The sequence below is a fragment of the Phascolarctos cinereus genome, unplaced genomic scaffold (genome assembly GCF_003287225.1).
Source record: "Phascolarctos cinereus isolate Bilbo 61053 unplaced genomic scaffold, phaCin_HiC Scaffold_4;HRSCAF=312, whole genome shotgun sequence".
In the NCBI taxonomy this organism is placed as follows: Eukaryota; Metazoa; Chordata; class Mammalia; order Diprotodontia; family Phascolarctidae; genus Phascolarctos; species Phascolarctos cinereus.
The window spans coordinates 164,177,392-164,192,410 of NW_027555847.1; the positions used below are offsets into that span (position 1 = coordinate 164,177,392).

The following is a 15,019-nucleotide window of genomic DNA, read 5'->3' on the forward strand; positions in this document are numbered from 1 at the left end:
ACTTTCCATTCTGATAACTGTATGATGAATGTATAAGAAATGTCTCAATTAGTATTCCTAGATTTTTCTCTAGATACAGTATCTATACGTAACATCTTCTTTTCATATACCGTTGACTAATGCAGTAACACCTGAATGAAGAAAGTTCTTAGTATTTACTCTTTAAAATGGGGGGCGGGGAGAGATCTCTCTACAACTTTCAGAGTTGATGGACACTCTTGATTGTTTATAGGGAAGTAGAAATTTGTCAGCACTTTGCAGTATGAACACTGGGACTAGGCACAGCAGAACAATTTATTTTCGGTGAGCGTGCACAAAGTAAGATTTATGACTTTTGCAGCTCAGATGACATTTCTTACATTGTTGCCGAGCTACAGCAAATTAAAGGGATCCATGAATACTAAGGGGTGTGTTTTTGTAATGAGGGAGAAGAGACAGAGGCAATAAGAAGATAATTAAGGTAACAACTTGTGAAAAATTAAAGTGTTTCTGTCTTTCATTTTTGAATCTCTGAGCATAAACTTTGTAGTTGTTAATTTAATTGCTGCTGTTCTCTGTATCCCTGAAGAATATTAAGGATTAATCATCTGGTTCATTCCAACAAGAGATAAGGCCTAAGTGAATTGAAATTTTACCAATTTAACCCTGTCTTCCTCCTAATATGACATGATTAACATTTTTCAATTAACAACATGTAATTATTCTGAAGGCCTCATTGCACTTATTCTAGTTTTTTCTTTTTCAGGTATTTTAAATCTACAAGAAGTCATCTAAAGAAAGCAATATTAGTTCTTTTTCCTATCAGTCACATGTGTTCATCTGAATTAGAATTCAGAAACTGGCTTTTCATCTGGGAAATCAACATTTGAAATAGTCATATACTTTTTTTTTAAACTTATGCGCAAGGTCTACAAATATAGCTTTGGGGGGAAAAAAGGAAAAGAAAAAAATAAGAAACAGAAAAAAAAATCTGTGAATGTATTGAGTGAAATTCACTTTCTCATGGACAGATGTCTTGAAAGTAAGGATTCTGTAGGTGCATAGATTTTATTAGAATGCAGTAATTCCTTTCTGTTTTTGAATCTGTTCTCCTAAAGACCTTTTTAGTAGAAGCTACCATGGGCTATTGGAGAGTAAATAGGATTATTTTAATGATAGTACTTTATTACTTGATAGGTGTCAGGAAACCTTGCTCAGTAGAGGGTCTTCAGCAGTTACTGTGATAAAGAATGTATTGCCCTACAGCCAGGGTGGAGGGGGAGGTGTTGTCAGGCTGAACTTAGCTAGTCTGCTCCTGGGATGGTGCATGTACTCCGTCTCATCACCCAAACTATGTTCAGAGCCTTCTATACCTTGCAGCTTGTGGTTGTGATCTGTCTTTCCTTCTCAAAGAAGTCTATGACATCAGAAAGATGATGCCATGACTTGCAATTGAATTGGATTTGAGTGAGGGAGGGCTGTGCAAGGTCACCAGCCTCACTTTCTCCTCCAGAGCCTTCTGGATCCAGTGGTAAGATATAGATCAGAACAACTGGAAATGGCCCAGAATGCAGTGAGAGACCTTGGCCTTTTTAAGGTAAGGTTTTTCCAAGTTCTCACTTTTACTGAGGCAACTGGTCCATTCAGTGATTAGGCCCATTTAAAAAGTGTCAAGGGATGGCGCCTTTAATCAGAAAAAAAAAAAAACTTGGAGGGGAAGACCCTCAGGGTTACTGGCCAAAAGAGAAACAATGTTTAATGTGAATGGCCTTTGAGAAATAAGAGTTATCTTTTTATTGTAACGATCATATTAGAGTAAGACTTAAGCATAAGACTCTTATGAACATTTATTTCTCCAAATGGAAAAAAATAAGGCATTTAAATAATGAATATTATTAGTAACTCAAATAGCACACATATTGATAGAGGTTGAAGGGCTTTCTTTACAATGCCTTTGTAACATAGGTAGGGCAAGTATCTTGATTCACATTTTACAGATGAAAGTGAAGAAAACACAGAGAGGGTTAATTTCCCTGTGAGGCCCCTGAAGTGTCCGGTTTGGGCTTAAGGATTACATATCAATCAATCAATCAATCTATCTATCAACAAGTAACCAGCAACAGGAACTGTAGCAAGGCTCTGAGGAAAGAGGTGCAATAAATGGAGCTCAGTCTCTTCAGAAATACCCTTCTCCTTCTAATAAATATGACATTGTTTTAAATATTGTAATTGTTGGTAAATCAGTTTAAATGGATGGGTTTAGAAGGGGTATTCTTTCAAATTCTTAATGATTCTCCTTAATAACAGGAACCTTAGAGAATATCTGGTCCAACCCCTCATTTTACAGATGATTGAGGTTAATATGAGTAAAATGACTTCCCTAAGGTCATCCTGCTGGTAAGTGGCAGAGGCAGGATTCAAAGACATATCTTTCAACTTCTAATCTCATCCTCTGCCCTGTTTCACAGTGTTTCTTAATTGGACATATCAGGCAATAATTACATATTAGAACATGGAATGAAACTTTCTCTGGTTTCCCTCAAGATTCAACTCAAACAGGGGCAACTAGGTGGCAAGTAGATACAGCACAGACCCTAGAGTCAGGGAGACCTGAGTTCAAATCCAGCCTCAGACACTTAATAGTTATGTAACTCTGGGCAAGTCACTTAGCCCCAATTGCCTCCAAAAGAAGAAATCAACTCAAGAAATATCTGCGTGAACTCTTTCCTGCACCTTCCTCTCCCAACCTCATTGTCCCTGCTATTGCACCCTTCCAAAAACTACCTTGTGTTCATTTTTTATATATTCTGTATGTATTTATATCCATACATACTCCTCCATTAGAGTATAAGCTCCCTGAGGGCAAGAACTTTTTGACTGTTATCTTTATCCCAGGCTTAGCACTGTGCCTGGCATATAGTAGTCAGTATAGTAGTAGCAGTAGTAGTTGACTGATTGATTTCCGCACAACTCTTAGCACAAAGCCGTTATATAAAATATTTCTCATTTCTTGAATTGAATTTTCATTTTAGAAAGAAGTTGAGAAATTATTTATTTGAGCGGTGTTGATGAGACTATAATAGATCAAGGTCCTGTGTATAAAGATATTAAGACCATTGGATCATAGATTTATGACTGGAAGGAGCCTTGCAGGTCATCTTACCTGACCCTCTCATACTTGTAAGGTTCAGAAACTGAGGCCCAGAGAGTTGAGGTATTTTGTGCAAAGTCATAGTAGAGTTTGGATATGAACCCAGGTCTTTTAACTCTAAATATAGGATTCCACTGAAGACAAAAAAAAAACCCAAAACCCAGAACCAAGTGAATTGTTCAGACAATTATGTACTTTAAGAATCTGGAGGAGACTGAAATCACATTATCCTCTTATTAATCAGTGAAGAGCTGAATAGAACAGATAGACCCAGAAGTCATTCTGGGGAGTGAACAAAAATGGACAGATAGAAAGCACAAAGCAAATCCAGAGGCTGGTGAGTGAACCATTTTGGCTAGAGCAGAGAGTTTACATAGGAAAGCAGTAGGAGATAAGGTTGAATTGGATTGTGGCCAGATTATGGAGGGTCTCAAAAGCAAAACTAAGCAGTTTGGACTTCATCCATTGAAGGCTTAAGGCTGGGGAAAAAGATGAGGAGAACAGTGTTTCCCAGAGCATTAATCTGGTGGCAGTGTCTAGGATGGACTGGAGTTAGATATCACTGAAGAGGCCTTTGGAGTGGTCCAGACCGGGATTAAAGAAAGCCTGAGCTAGAGCAATGACATTAGGATGGCAAAAAGGGAGAGACAATGTGTTTTTGCAGAAAGAGGGTTGAAGTGAGAGTCAGTCAAGCTGAGTTCCAGTCTTGGTTTTGCTACTGCTGCTGGATATATACTTGGGCCAAGTCACCTCACCACTGTAGGCTTCAGTTTCCTCATATATAAAATGAAGGTTTAGAATAAATGATTTTTAAGGTTGCTTTGAATTTTAATTGCCTATAACTTTATGTTTAGACTCACAGGAAAAACCAACATGACTTACTGACTCTCTGGTGTAGGAAACAGAGAAAGGAATAATGACTTCAGAGTTTTGAATGGCATGTTTAGAATGGCAATATCATTTCCCGTAGTTTGAGGTACTGATAGACAAACCAAGTTATCACCTTCTAGTTTGAGGTATTGCTAGAGAAAACAAGTTATCTTCTTTGTTCTTGTAGCCCCAAGACAAGGTGAGCAAGTTAATCCATTTCTTCTTTGTTGGATGATTCCATTTCTCTGACTCTTAAGTTAGCTATCAATCAACAGGTATTTATCAAGTGACTAATCTGTGCAAGGTACTGGGCAAACACAAATAATGAAACAATTCCTACACGAAATGAGTATACATTATAATGAGCAAGACATATAGAAGTATATACACCATAAATATAAATTTGATAAATACAAGGTTGTTTAGGATGGAAGGGATTAAAAGCTGAGGGGAGTCAAGATGTCCTTCCACTTTGGAGTCTAAATAAACTTGACTAGAATATGCATTTAGAAGAAGACAAAGACTTTTCAAGTGTGAGAAGTTCCTTCTAATATGGTGATAGTAGTTGTACTATTAGCACCTATTGATTGAGATAATAGATAGCAAGCTGCTATGAATTTAGTAATACTTTTTAAATACATACATACTTTCTTATTCATAATAATGAGAAGCAGAGTAGTTAGAGAATTAGTCTTGGATTCAGAAGACCTGGGTTCAAGTATACCTTATTTTTTTAGCTCTGTTAAGTGTGTGGTCCTGCATAACCTTTCACCACCTTGGACAATTCTATGAGACTCTTAGTTGCAGAAAAGATGGTGATCAGCATTAGTAGGAATTTCTCATTGGGATCACCATACTCCAGTGAAATCATAGCTCCAGTTTTTTTAAAAAATCATCATGAAAACTAGATATGTTTGAAAAATAGTAATAGATATGTTAAAGTATTTATTCAGCCCAGACAAGGTAAGTTCGTTTATTAATAGATTCTTGTATGGATATAAAGACGTTACAAAAACTGTAGCTCTCCTCTTGGGTTTTTACAAAATACAGATTAGGAACCATTGAACTTTATTATGGACCAGTATTTTCCATCCAAACTCCTGCAGATTGGTGAAATGTAATAATAGTAACAGTAACAACAAAATGATAAAAGCTAGCATTTATATAGTGTTTTAGGGTTTTAAAGAGCTTTATGAATGTTGTATCATTTAATCGTCACAGCAACATTGGGTAGTGTCTGCTATTATGATCCCTATTACACAGTGAGGAAACTGACAAAGGTTAAGTGACTTACCCAGGGTTGCACAGGTTATAAGGGCACCTAAGTAGTGCAGTGGCCAGAGCACTGGGCCTGGAGTCAGGAAGACCTAAGTTCAAATCTGACCTCAGATACTTAGCAGCTGTGTGATCCTGGGTAAGTTGTTTAACTCTGTTTACCTCAGTTTTCTCATCTATAAAATGAGCTGGAGGAGGAAATGGTAAATCAGTACAGTACTTTTACCAAGAAAACCCTAACTGAAGTCAGGAAGAATCAGACATGACTGAAACAACAAACATAAATTGTGAATGTTTGAGGCTAGATTTGAATTCAGGATTTCCTGACTCCTAGTCCAGGATTCTACCCACTGTACCACCTACCTACCTCAATATCTAAATCTGTTGAGTATATGTATATGTACACACATGCCCACACAGACACATACACTTAACACACAATCTTTGGTGAACTCCTAGAGTGTGAATTCCCTCCCAATAATATTATGCCTCCAGAGCTATTTGAGGTACTGATTTATGTTCAGGGCTACACAGCTAGCAGTGCTCTGAGACACAATTCAAAATCTGATCCTACCTTAGACTATTTGATATGGGACCCTGGACAAGTGATTTCACCACTCTGTGCCTCAGTTTCCTCATCTGTAAAATGAGAGAGGACTCAATAGCCATGAAGGTCTCCTCCAGCTTTAAATCTGTGGTCCCATGATTCCTGATTCCAGGATGTGAGTTTTATTTATTCTACCATGCTTCCTCTCCATATATCGTGTTTATCAATTAATTCTTCCATTAAAAATTAAATACATTTAAAACTTTTCCCATTTATTTCTCTTTTTACTAAGATACATTTGTATTAAGAAATTATACTTAAAGAAAATATTACAATGTTAGATAAAATATGTATTATAATAATAAAATTATAGAAAATAAAGATAATTTCCCTTCTTACCATTCTTGGAGTTTAAGATGTATAGCAGGACCAGACACTAACTTCTTTGCTTTGATTTTATTATCATTACTATGAAAAATATATATTGGTTTCACATAAGTATATGGCTGAAAGAAATAATCAAATTTTCATTGCCTTTTTGTGGAAGATTAGATATTCTATCTTTACTTTTTTATCCCAAACTGCATTACATTGATCAAATTAAATTTACATGGAATCATAGGCTTAGAGCTGGAAGAAACATTGTAGAAGCTATCCAAGTACAACTCCCCATTTTACAGATGAAAAAACTGAAGTATATAGAAATTAATCAACATACTTAGAGGTACATAGCTACTAAGTATTTGAGGCTGAATTTGAACTCAGGTCTTCCAGACTCTAAGTTGAGGAATCTATTCAAAATGCTTCCTAACTGCCTCTAATTTGATACATTACGAGAAGGTTAGAAGTCTTAGACCTGTGATTGTATTGGTGTAGAGAATAAATACTACACCAAAAATAATTGGTGTAGTATGGAAACTCTCTACCCAAAGCAGATTGGTACATTCTCTCCAAGTTACAGTCTTAGTACTCTCAGAGGCTAAATGACTTGCCTGGTACCACACAGTCAATAATGGACAGTGTCAGGACTTCAACCTAGGTCCTTCTGGCTTCCAAGTCTCTCTTTCCATTGTGCTATGTTGCATCTCCATTGTATTCCTAAATCAGAAGATATTTTCTTTCTTCTAAGTTCTGATACATTAAAATTATTTGAAATTTCTACTACAACCTAGTTATTTCTCTATTTCCCTATTACTCAGGAAGTTTGAAATGAGGGGAAGGTAGAGATATTATTTTAATTACTGTTTGGTGGATCTGACTACAGAGAAGAATTACAAAGAAATAGAAACAAAAATTATTTCAAAGCTGTAGGGGCTATGTGATCATTTAGAGGTATTGTACCAGTGCTGAATGTAGCGACCACATTCCTTGCAATTAATTCATTCAGTAGCTGTGTACTGTGTCTGCTATGTGCAAAGCCATTTAAGAAATGAAGAGAGCCAAAAGAAATTAATGTCTGGTATCCTATCTTCCAAAAGCCCTGGGGGAAGGAAGAGGAAGATAGAAGGAAAGAGTTGGAATTAATATTAATTTAATAAACAACTCCTCTTCATTTGACCTTCGTTCATTTATTCTGAAAGAAAGAAATAGATCAACTTCTGGTTTGGCAATTTTAGGGTTATTTGTGGGAGAGACATATAAGTACATTGTGAGAGGGCAGAGATCCTGTCTTTGTATCTCCTTTAAAGTTTGTCATAATGTCTCATTCATAGTAAGCTCTCAAAAAATGTTTAAATAGAACAAAATGGTTCAAGGTGTCAGGTAATATCTCTTCTGTAGCCAAGCTCTCTCCACTTGGGAACCAGTTTTAAGAACTGTGAAAAAATGGTGTGGTTTCTCACCCTCTTGTCTCACTTCAGACTGCAGCTCCCGAACACTTTGGGGTGCAGATGATCCATTCCTGTTCATTGTATATTCTTGAAGTCTTTATGTGTCTTTGATGCAAGATATTGTTCCAAATGCTGGGAGAGAATATATAAAAAGATCTGTTGTTGGTGTCTTTTTTCCCCTACCTTGTTCCACAGTGGAAGGAACAGAGGGTTGTTTTTATTGTTTATTTATGTGTTTGAGGGAGAGAGGTAAGGGAATAGTGTAGGGAGAGCTCTAAAAGCCTCCTTTCAATCTGAGACTGTCCATTTGATGGGTTCAGAATGGAGCTCATTATTGAATGTTCACACTTAGGTATATTTGCTGAATGACAGCTCCTTGAGGGCAAGGTTTGTTTGTTTTTATATGCAGCACCTAGCAAAGTGCTTTACATGTAGTTGGTACTTAATAACTGCTTATCAAATTTGTTTAAATGTAGGTGAATGAATTGACTTAGTCCAGGTTTAGAATTACCATTGGGGTTTAAATTTTTTTTTTACTTTTTGTTTTATATACCAAAGATTTTTACTAGTATAATATGATATGATAGAATATGTGATATGATAGAATAGAATACAACCCTACTTCATTGCATCCTTCCTTGTAACAAAAAAAATATTTTGACTAAACTGACTAAATGATTGCATCTAATACTATATAAAGCATTCCACACTCATAGTTCCCTATAATTCAGATGCTAAAAGAGAAGTGGGTTTGATTGCCTGTTCTGACAAACAGATCATTGCAATTAATCAGTACTTTTCTATATTTTAGAGTTGTTTCATTTTCATTGTTGTAGCCATTGAATATAACCTTCATTTTGGAAAGGAGTGAATGCCTTCAGAAAGCAATGACATGTCCCAGAATTGGTTTCTTGTCTTTTTATTCTCTATTCATTAATAATATCTGGTGTGACTTTTACCAGGCTGGCATCTAACAGCATTTGTGGCCACCTATGTTGTAAGTGTGTTCTGATGGGCATGTTAAAAATCAAAATTGAGAAAGGGGATGGGCAGAAGTTGAGGAAGTAGACTATGTTATCAAAGAAGATGGAGTTTTATCATTAGTCCTATCATAATCACATCCATTGTCCTTCATTTCTGTCCTTTTATATAGCATTTGACATTTGCAAAGTGTTTTCCATTTATTTTTATGTATAAAGACAGCAAATAGCACCCTTATGTCTTTTTAAGTGATCATAAAGGAAGGCAACTGAAACAGGGTGATATTTGTTGTTACTTCCCTTTGTGTTTTGATGGGGAGGGGGAGAATCCTGCTTCTCAGTTCATCACACTCTCAAGGAAGGGATAGGGTCATTGCAGAAGGGTGGTCAAAAACATTAAACAACCCAAGAAAATATGAAATAGGATGGGATATGAAAATTCTCTATTAGTTGTTTTATTTTTTTAAGTGGCCTAGCATTTTAGAATGCTTAGAGTCAAGCAGAAAATTAGTCATATCATAATATGCCCCCTTCTCATGTGGCAGCAGACATGCTAATAAAATAAAAAATAATAGTTCTTTTTATCTGCATAGCTCCTTTCTCCTCACGAATGTGTTCAATTATCTTCTGTGTGTGTGTGTACGTGTGTGCATCTGTGCATTTGTGCTTGCATACATGTGTTGATAGGGAAGAAATATACAGGGAAACTTAGTTACCATATCCTCCTAACATTACCTCTTATTAGAGATCATTATTATTAGAAAAGTCTGGGGAAAACATGGGGACAGAGTCTCTGACTTCTGGAGGCCTTTGGCCTATGATATGCTCTTGCTTTCTCAGTGTTGTCAAAATCATTTCGTGATCCTTACTCTATGTGCTTACTTAAATGACAGTTCTCTAGGACAGGGTTTTTTTTAGTTTTTGTTTGGTTTGGTTTGGTTTTTCACAGTAAATCTGATTTCATTTGTGTAAGGCACTCCCAGCGAAGAACTTCCTCTGTCAATGAAGATTAGTACCTGCTCTGCAATTTATAATCTTAGACGAATGAGAGGTTAAATGACTTGCCTAGGGTCACATGGTTACTAGATGTCAGAGACTAGACACAGATCAGCCCAACAGCAAGGCCAGCTCTCTATTCATTATAACACCCTGTACTCTCAGGACAAGATCGTGTCTTTAATTTTGGAGTATCCCTTCCTATGGCATCTAGTGGCTAGCTCTGCCGAGACAGTAGCTATTTCATGCATGACTGACTTATTTGCTGTCTCATGTTGGCCAAAAGAAATTGTGTTATAGAGGGTAAAAGTGAATCAGTCCTTTTGCTGAAAACAGAGCTCGTGGTGTGTAGTTGAGGTATTAGTGGAATGACTCTAGAATTTGGAACACTTCATATTTAAAACAGAGGGGAATTCTCCACTTCCAGGAGTTCCAGCTGTGGTGCTATCATTCTGAGCTCTAGCCAGGCCCCTCCCCTCCATCCTTATCCTCCTTTCTCACCACCAACATCAGAGAAAATAAAATGTTTTCCTACATCACTTTACTCTAAATCAATAGCAAATCAAGCAATAGAATAAAAGAATCTTTATGGCTTGAAAAGGTGATTTCTGAAGGTTGCTATTTAACAACAAAGGGTTTATGTGTCCCTGGGGAGCTCACAGTAGCACAACACATAAGGATCAGGTTGTCTTTGCTTGCCCAAAGATCTTGCCCCTCAGGAAAGTAGGCCCATCCTAGAAAGGGTCAGATTTATTTATTATCTTACATGAATTGATCCTATTATTATTCTGTGCAGACCTCCAAGCTGGAGCTGGGTGTGTCCAGTTTGTCCATTCCAAGCAGATCTTGGTTTTGATTTGCTATTAGGTTCCAGAAAGGATGCTTACAACTTCTGTGTTAGCAGAGATTAAATATAATGCTCTGGCCGTGCTTGTCCTCTTCCTCCTCTGTCATCCGCCCTCCTTCACTCACGTATGCTTCCCAGATGTGACATACAACCTAACAAACTGCCTTGTTCAGACAAGTCCTTGTTATAATTTCTTCGACTCTCTTTTGCTGACTATGTGAGGACTGTGTGTAAACCTTCTGACCTGAGTTTCTTCTAGAGAAAAAAGAGGAGGCAGTATCTCAGTACCCGAGTCAGTGAGGGATGTCCAAAAAACAGATGTTTTGATTTATTGCACAGTTTTTATTTCTCAAAGTGATTGTGCTTTTTTGCTACAGAATTAAGAAGATTAAATCCATTTCTCCTCTAAAATCCTTTCACCCTCCCACACACCAGCTCTGCTGGTTCCTGTCTTTTCAGCAGGTTCTTAGAAGTGCCTCACTCAGACTCAGTAACTTTGAGCTGTGGTGGCGGGCAGCAGCGGCAGCAGCGGCAGCAGCGGCAGCAGCAGCAGCAGCAGCAGCAGCAGCAGCAGCAACCTTCTTGGTTCTATTACCATTTGACAGCTACTCTTTTCTTCCTTTCCTGCTATGTAACCACTCACCCCATCTGCTCTGCTACAGTTTGATTACCTGGCTAGGGGCTAAGAGTGCTGTGATTAAGACTCCTTACTCCCTGATTCCCCCAACAATTCTACAGAAGCAAAAGGGGGGAAAAGCTGAAAATGAGCCTTGAATATTTAACATGCTTAGTTCTGAAAATCATTGCCTGACATACCCTAGAACATGTTCTGTTGTTCTTAGCCTATAGTCCCCCTTCTTCCCTCTCCCCTCACAGTAGTTGAGATTCACTCTAGTAACTGCAAATGTCATTGCAAGGAATTGAAATTCTGAGTTTCTCTGGCACTAAAAATGATAGCTCTGCTGGCTTGCAATATATCTCGCCTTTGAAAATGTACTTGCAGTAATGTTCTATCCCGGGTGAAGGAGGAAAGGGAATTGCAGTGTTATACCTAGATGAACTATCTCTCTCTCTCTCTCTCTCTCTCTCTCTCTCTCTCTCTCTCTCTCTCTCTCTCTCTCTCTCTCTCTCTCTCCCTCTCTCTCTCTCTCTCCCTCTCTCTCTCTCTCTTTCTCTCTCTCTCTCTCTCACTCCCCACCCCCTCATATGCTGCACATTTGCCCCTCTGCTCCCCTGTATTCTTCCTGGCCCTGCCTAATGAAGATGGACCAGGGCATTCAGATACTTGCAAAGGACTTACTTCCTAGTTCATGGGGATTTCTAAATGTACCTCCTTAAGCTCTCTGGGCTTTTCTATAAAACAAAGAAACAGCAGCAAGTGTGCATCTGTGATTTAAACTTGTTCCTCATCTTTTCAGTTGTGAAGAAGGCAGACAGTCAGTTGTGAAAAGAGCAATTCCTTTATCATGCAGTTGGCTCAGCTTTATATTTGCATTTCAGTTTGTCATGAAATTTCCAATTGTGTGAAAGCCTGCCCTAAGATTTCCACTGCAATGGGTAAACTATATATTATACCCAACAAATTATACTATTAATACTCGAGCCAAGAACCATAAAGTGGATGTTGTTGCAGCCAAGAGCTTTGCTGTATGTTTTGCTCTTGCTTAATCTCTTTCCCTCTATCTTGCCATCAGGGCAGTTGTTCTGAGTGATTATGTGGTTTGTTTCTCTGGAGAAATCTGATCAAACAGTGTGCGGGGTTGACAGGGAACAAGAGGGACTGTGGGGTCAGTGACTTCAGAACCAGGGAAACTATTATTGGAACAAGTTAGTTTTGAAAGTTTGACTTGGTGCTAAGGGATTTAGGGAATTTTTCCAAGCTATTTTCAAGGCTAACTCTAAAATGGATAGAGCAGCATCATAATCGAATCAGGAGGGGACAACAGCAATGCATAGCCATGAGAGTTTGTGTCTCAGAAAAGGGCTTGCCTGAGGAGAGATGAAGCAAAGTACTTAGCCCCAGTCTGCTCCTCTAGGTTGTTTAGTTGTTTCAGTAGTATCCGATTCTCCATGACCCTATTTGGCGTTTTCTTGGCAACAATACTGGAGTGGCTTGCCATTTTCTGCTCCAGCTCATTTCACAAATGAGGGAACTGAGGCAAGCAGGGTGAAATGACTTGCACAGAGTCACACAGCTAGCAAGTGTCTGAGGCCAAATTTGAACTCATGAAAATGAGAGTCTTCCTGATATCAGGTCCAGCTGACTTCCTGACTTCAGCACCACCTAGCTGTCCCAACTTCCCCAGGATCTTAGAACAAAAGCTAGTGACAGAAGGAAACTTAAAAACACCCTCTTCCTACATAGTCCCCTTGCTAGGAGAACTCACTCATCTCCAGACAGTGAGTTATATTCCTAATTCAATTCACTGTCAGTAGGACACTTTTTTTTTTTAGCTCAGTGGAAAATTTAGTTCCACGGCTCCATAGCATAATGCTTTGTGTATATAAGGCACTCAATAAATATTAGTCAGATATATTGTCCTAATCAGTCTTAGATCTTGAATTTTATTGGAGGCTTTGTAGGAAAGAAGGATCATAGGATTTAGAGCTGGAATGGACCTTAGCAGTCACCTCGTCTAACTATCATTTTACACATGAGGAACCTAAGGCTGGAAGAAAAGAAGCAATTTAAACAAGGCTACACGACAGCAAAGTGGCAGAACCAAGATTCTTAATTCAGGTCTTAATTCAAATCCAAGGTTATATTTACTGCTCTGGGGAGAGAAGTTGAAAATAGTGGAGAAAATACTGAAAATTGGCAAATATGGTTGTTGTGGTCTCATGAAGCTATGTACAGAGAAAGGCACAAACTTAATCACTAAATAGCATAATTTCCATTTTAAGTTGTAAAGACTATGCAGGGTATAAATAAGCTTTTGATTAAATATTTGGGGAACTAAAATCTTATAAAATAGAAACTATCTGCTTGGGGACAAAAAAAACACACCTTTTTCCTTGATAACGTTATATTTCATTTGAATACAGTTCATTGCCGTCTTTGCAAGGCTTAGGAACTTGGTTTATCATCTGTATTCTAGTGTGTAGTAGCTGCTTTTTGTGGGATAATGAAGTCCATTAAAGCCAGGTTATTTTTCTCTGCTTGGCTTGAGTTCAAGTTTTGTTTAGTCTTCCACTGAAATGATAGTGGTTTACTTGTAGTTTAAAGACCACAATCAAAAATGATTTAAGCTCCTCAGAGTCTAGTTCTTATGCAGGTGATCCTGAATCAGCATTCATTGGTAAATAAGTATGAATGAAGCAATGTGAGCCTTACAAACACACAAATATTAATAACAAAACTACAAGAAAACAGATTGCACTCATAGTGTCCTGTTTTTTAAACAGCCATACAGCAGGATGACCTAGAATTGCCATTTACCAAAAATTATTCTCTAATGTAGCATCTTTGCCCCTGCGCTGGTCATAAGAATCCAGTTGTGTCGTTCAAATAACAGTCTATAATATGTGAACCCTGCAATTTTGACATGCTTGAATAACCTCAAAATGGGAAAATTTTATGTGAGCAGATAGTCTTGAGGCCTTTGGGTCATCCCCACAAACTGAGACAGAACCTTAAAACTGCAGCCTTAGTCCCTAGACTAGGAGTGTGTTTATGGTAGTATAAATCCATAGGTCAATTTATTAACCTTTTTATCCATACTCCTACATGTAGAACATCTATCAACAGACTCAGGCTGTATATAGACTCACTCCAGTCAGATTTCCTCAAGTGTCACCACCATGAATCAGTCTCTCCTCGTCAGTAGCTTAACATTAAATTTTACTTTTCACACCCCAACACCTCTCACAGACACTAGTGCTCTTGGCCCTCTTCCTCACCTGCCTGCACTGTTATAATAGCCACCCTACAAATCTTCTATTAGTCATTTCATTCCCTCTTCTGATCTGTCCTTCACACCACTGCCAGGCTAAACTTCCATATGATTTAATCATTTGACTCCCCTGCATAAAAATATCCCAAATTCCCCTACTGTTTGCTGAGTAATTTTTTAACTCCTTTGCCTGCCATATCAAGTCCTCCAAATATAGGACCAATTCACCTTCCTTAGCTTACTTCATATGCTCTTTCATGTACTCTCTGGTCCAACCAAAGCTTCGTGTCCCCCAATAGACTCTACACTTTCTTGCCATTTGTTATTTCTTCTCCCTATATCTATAAATTCCTATAAGTCTTTTTGGTTTTTTTTTTTTGCCTTTTGGTGAGGCAATCAGTGTTATGTAACTTGCCCAGGGTCACACAGCTGGTAACTGTCATGTGTCTGAGGCCAGATTTGAATTCAGGTCCTCCTGACTCCAAGGCCAGAGCACTATCCACTGTGCCACCTAGCTGCTCCTGACCTATAAGTCTTTTTAAGGCAAAACTTAAATATGCTTTCTTCTTTTAAAGTGTTCCCTGTTCATCTGATGTATTTCTAAACTTTGAACAGTTTCTTTGTTCTCTCCAATCATCCTCTGCAAAGCTTC

At 38.0% G+C, this 15,019-nt stretch overlaps 1 protein-coding gene across 26 annotated transcripts in view; it reads left to right on the forward strand.

Annotated features, from left to right (window-relative positions):
- RBFOX1 (RNA binding fox-1 homolog 1) overlaps positions 1–15,019 on the forward strand; it is a 1,746,265-nt gene that overhangs the window by 1,150,842 nt on the left and 580,404 nt on the right. The window lies entirely within an intron of this gene.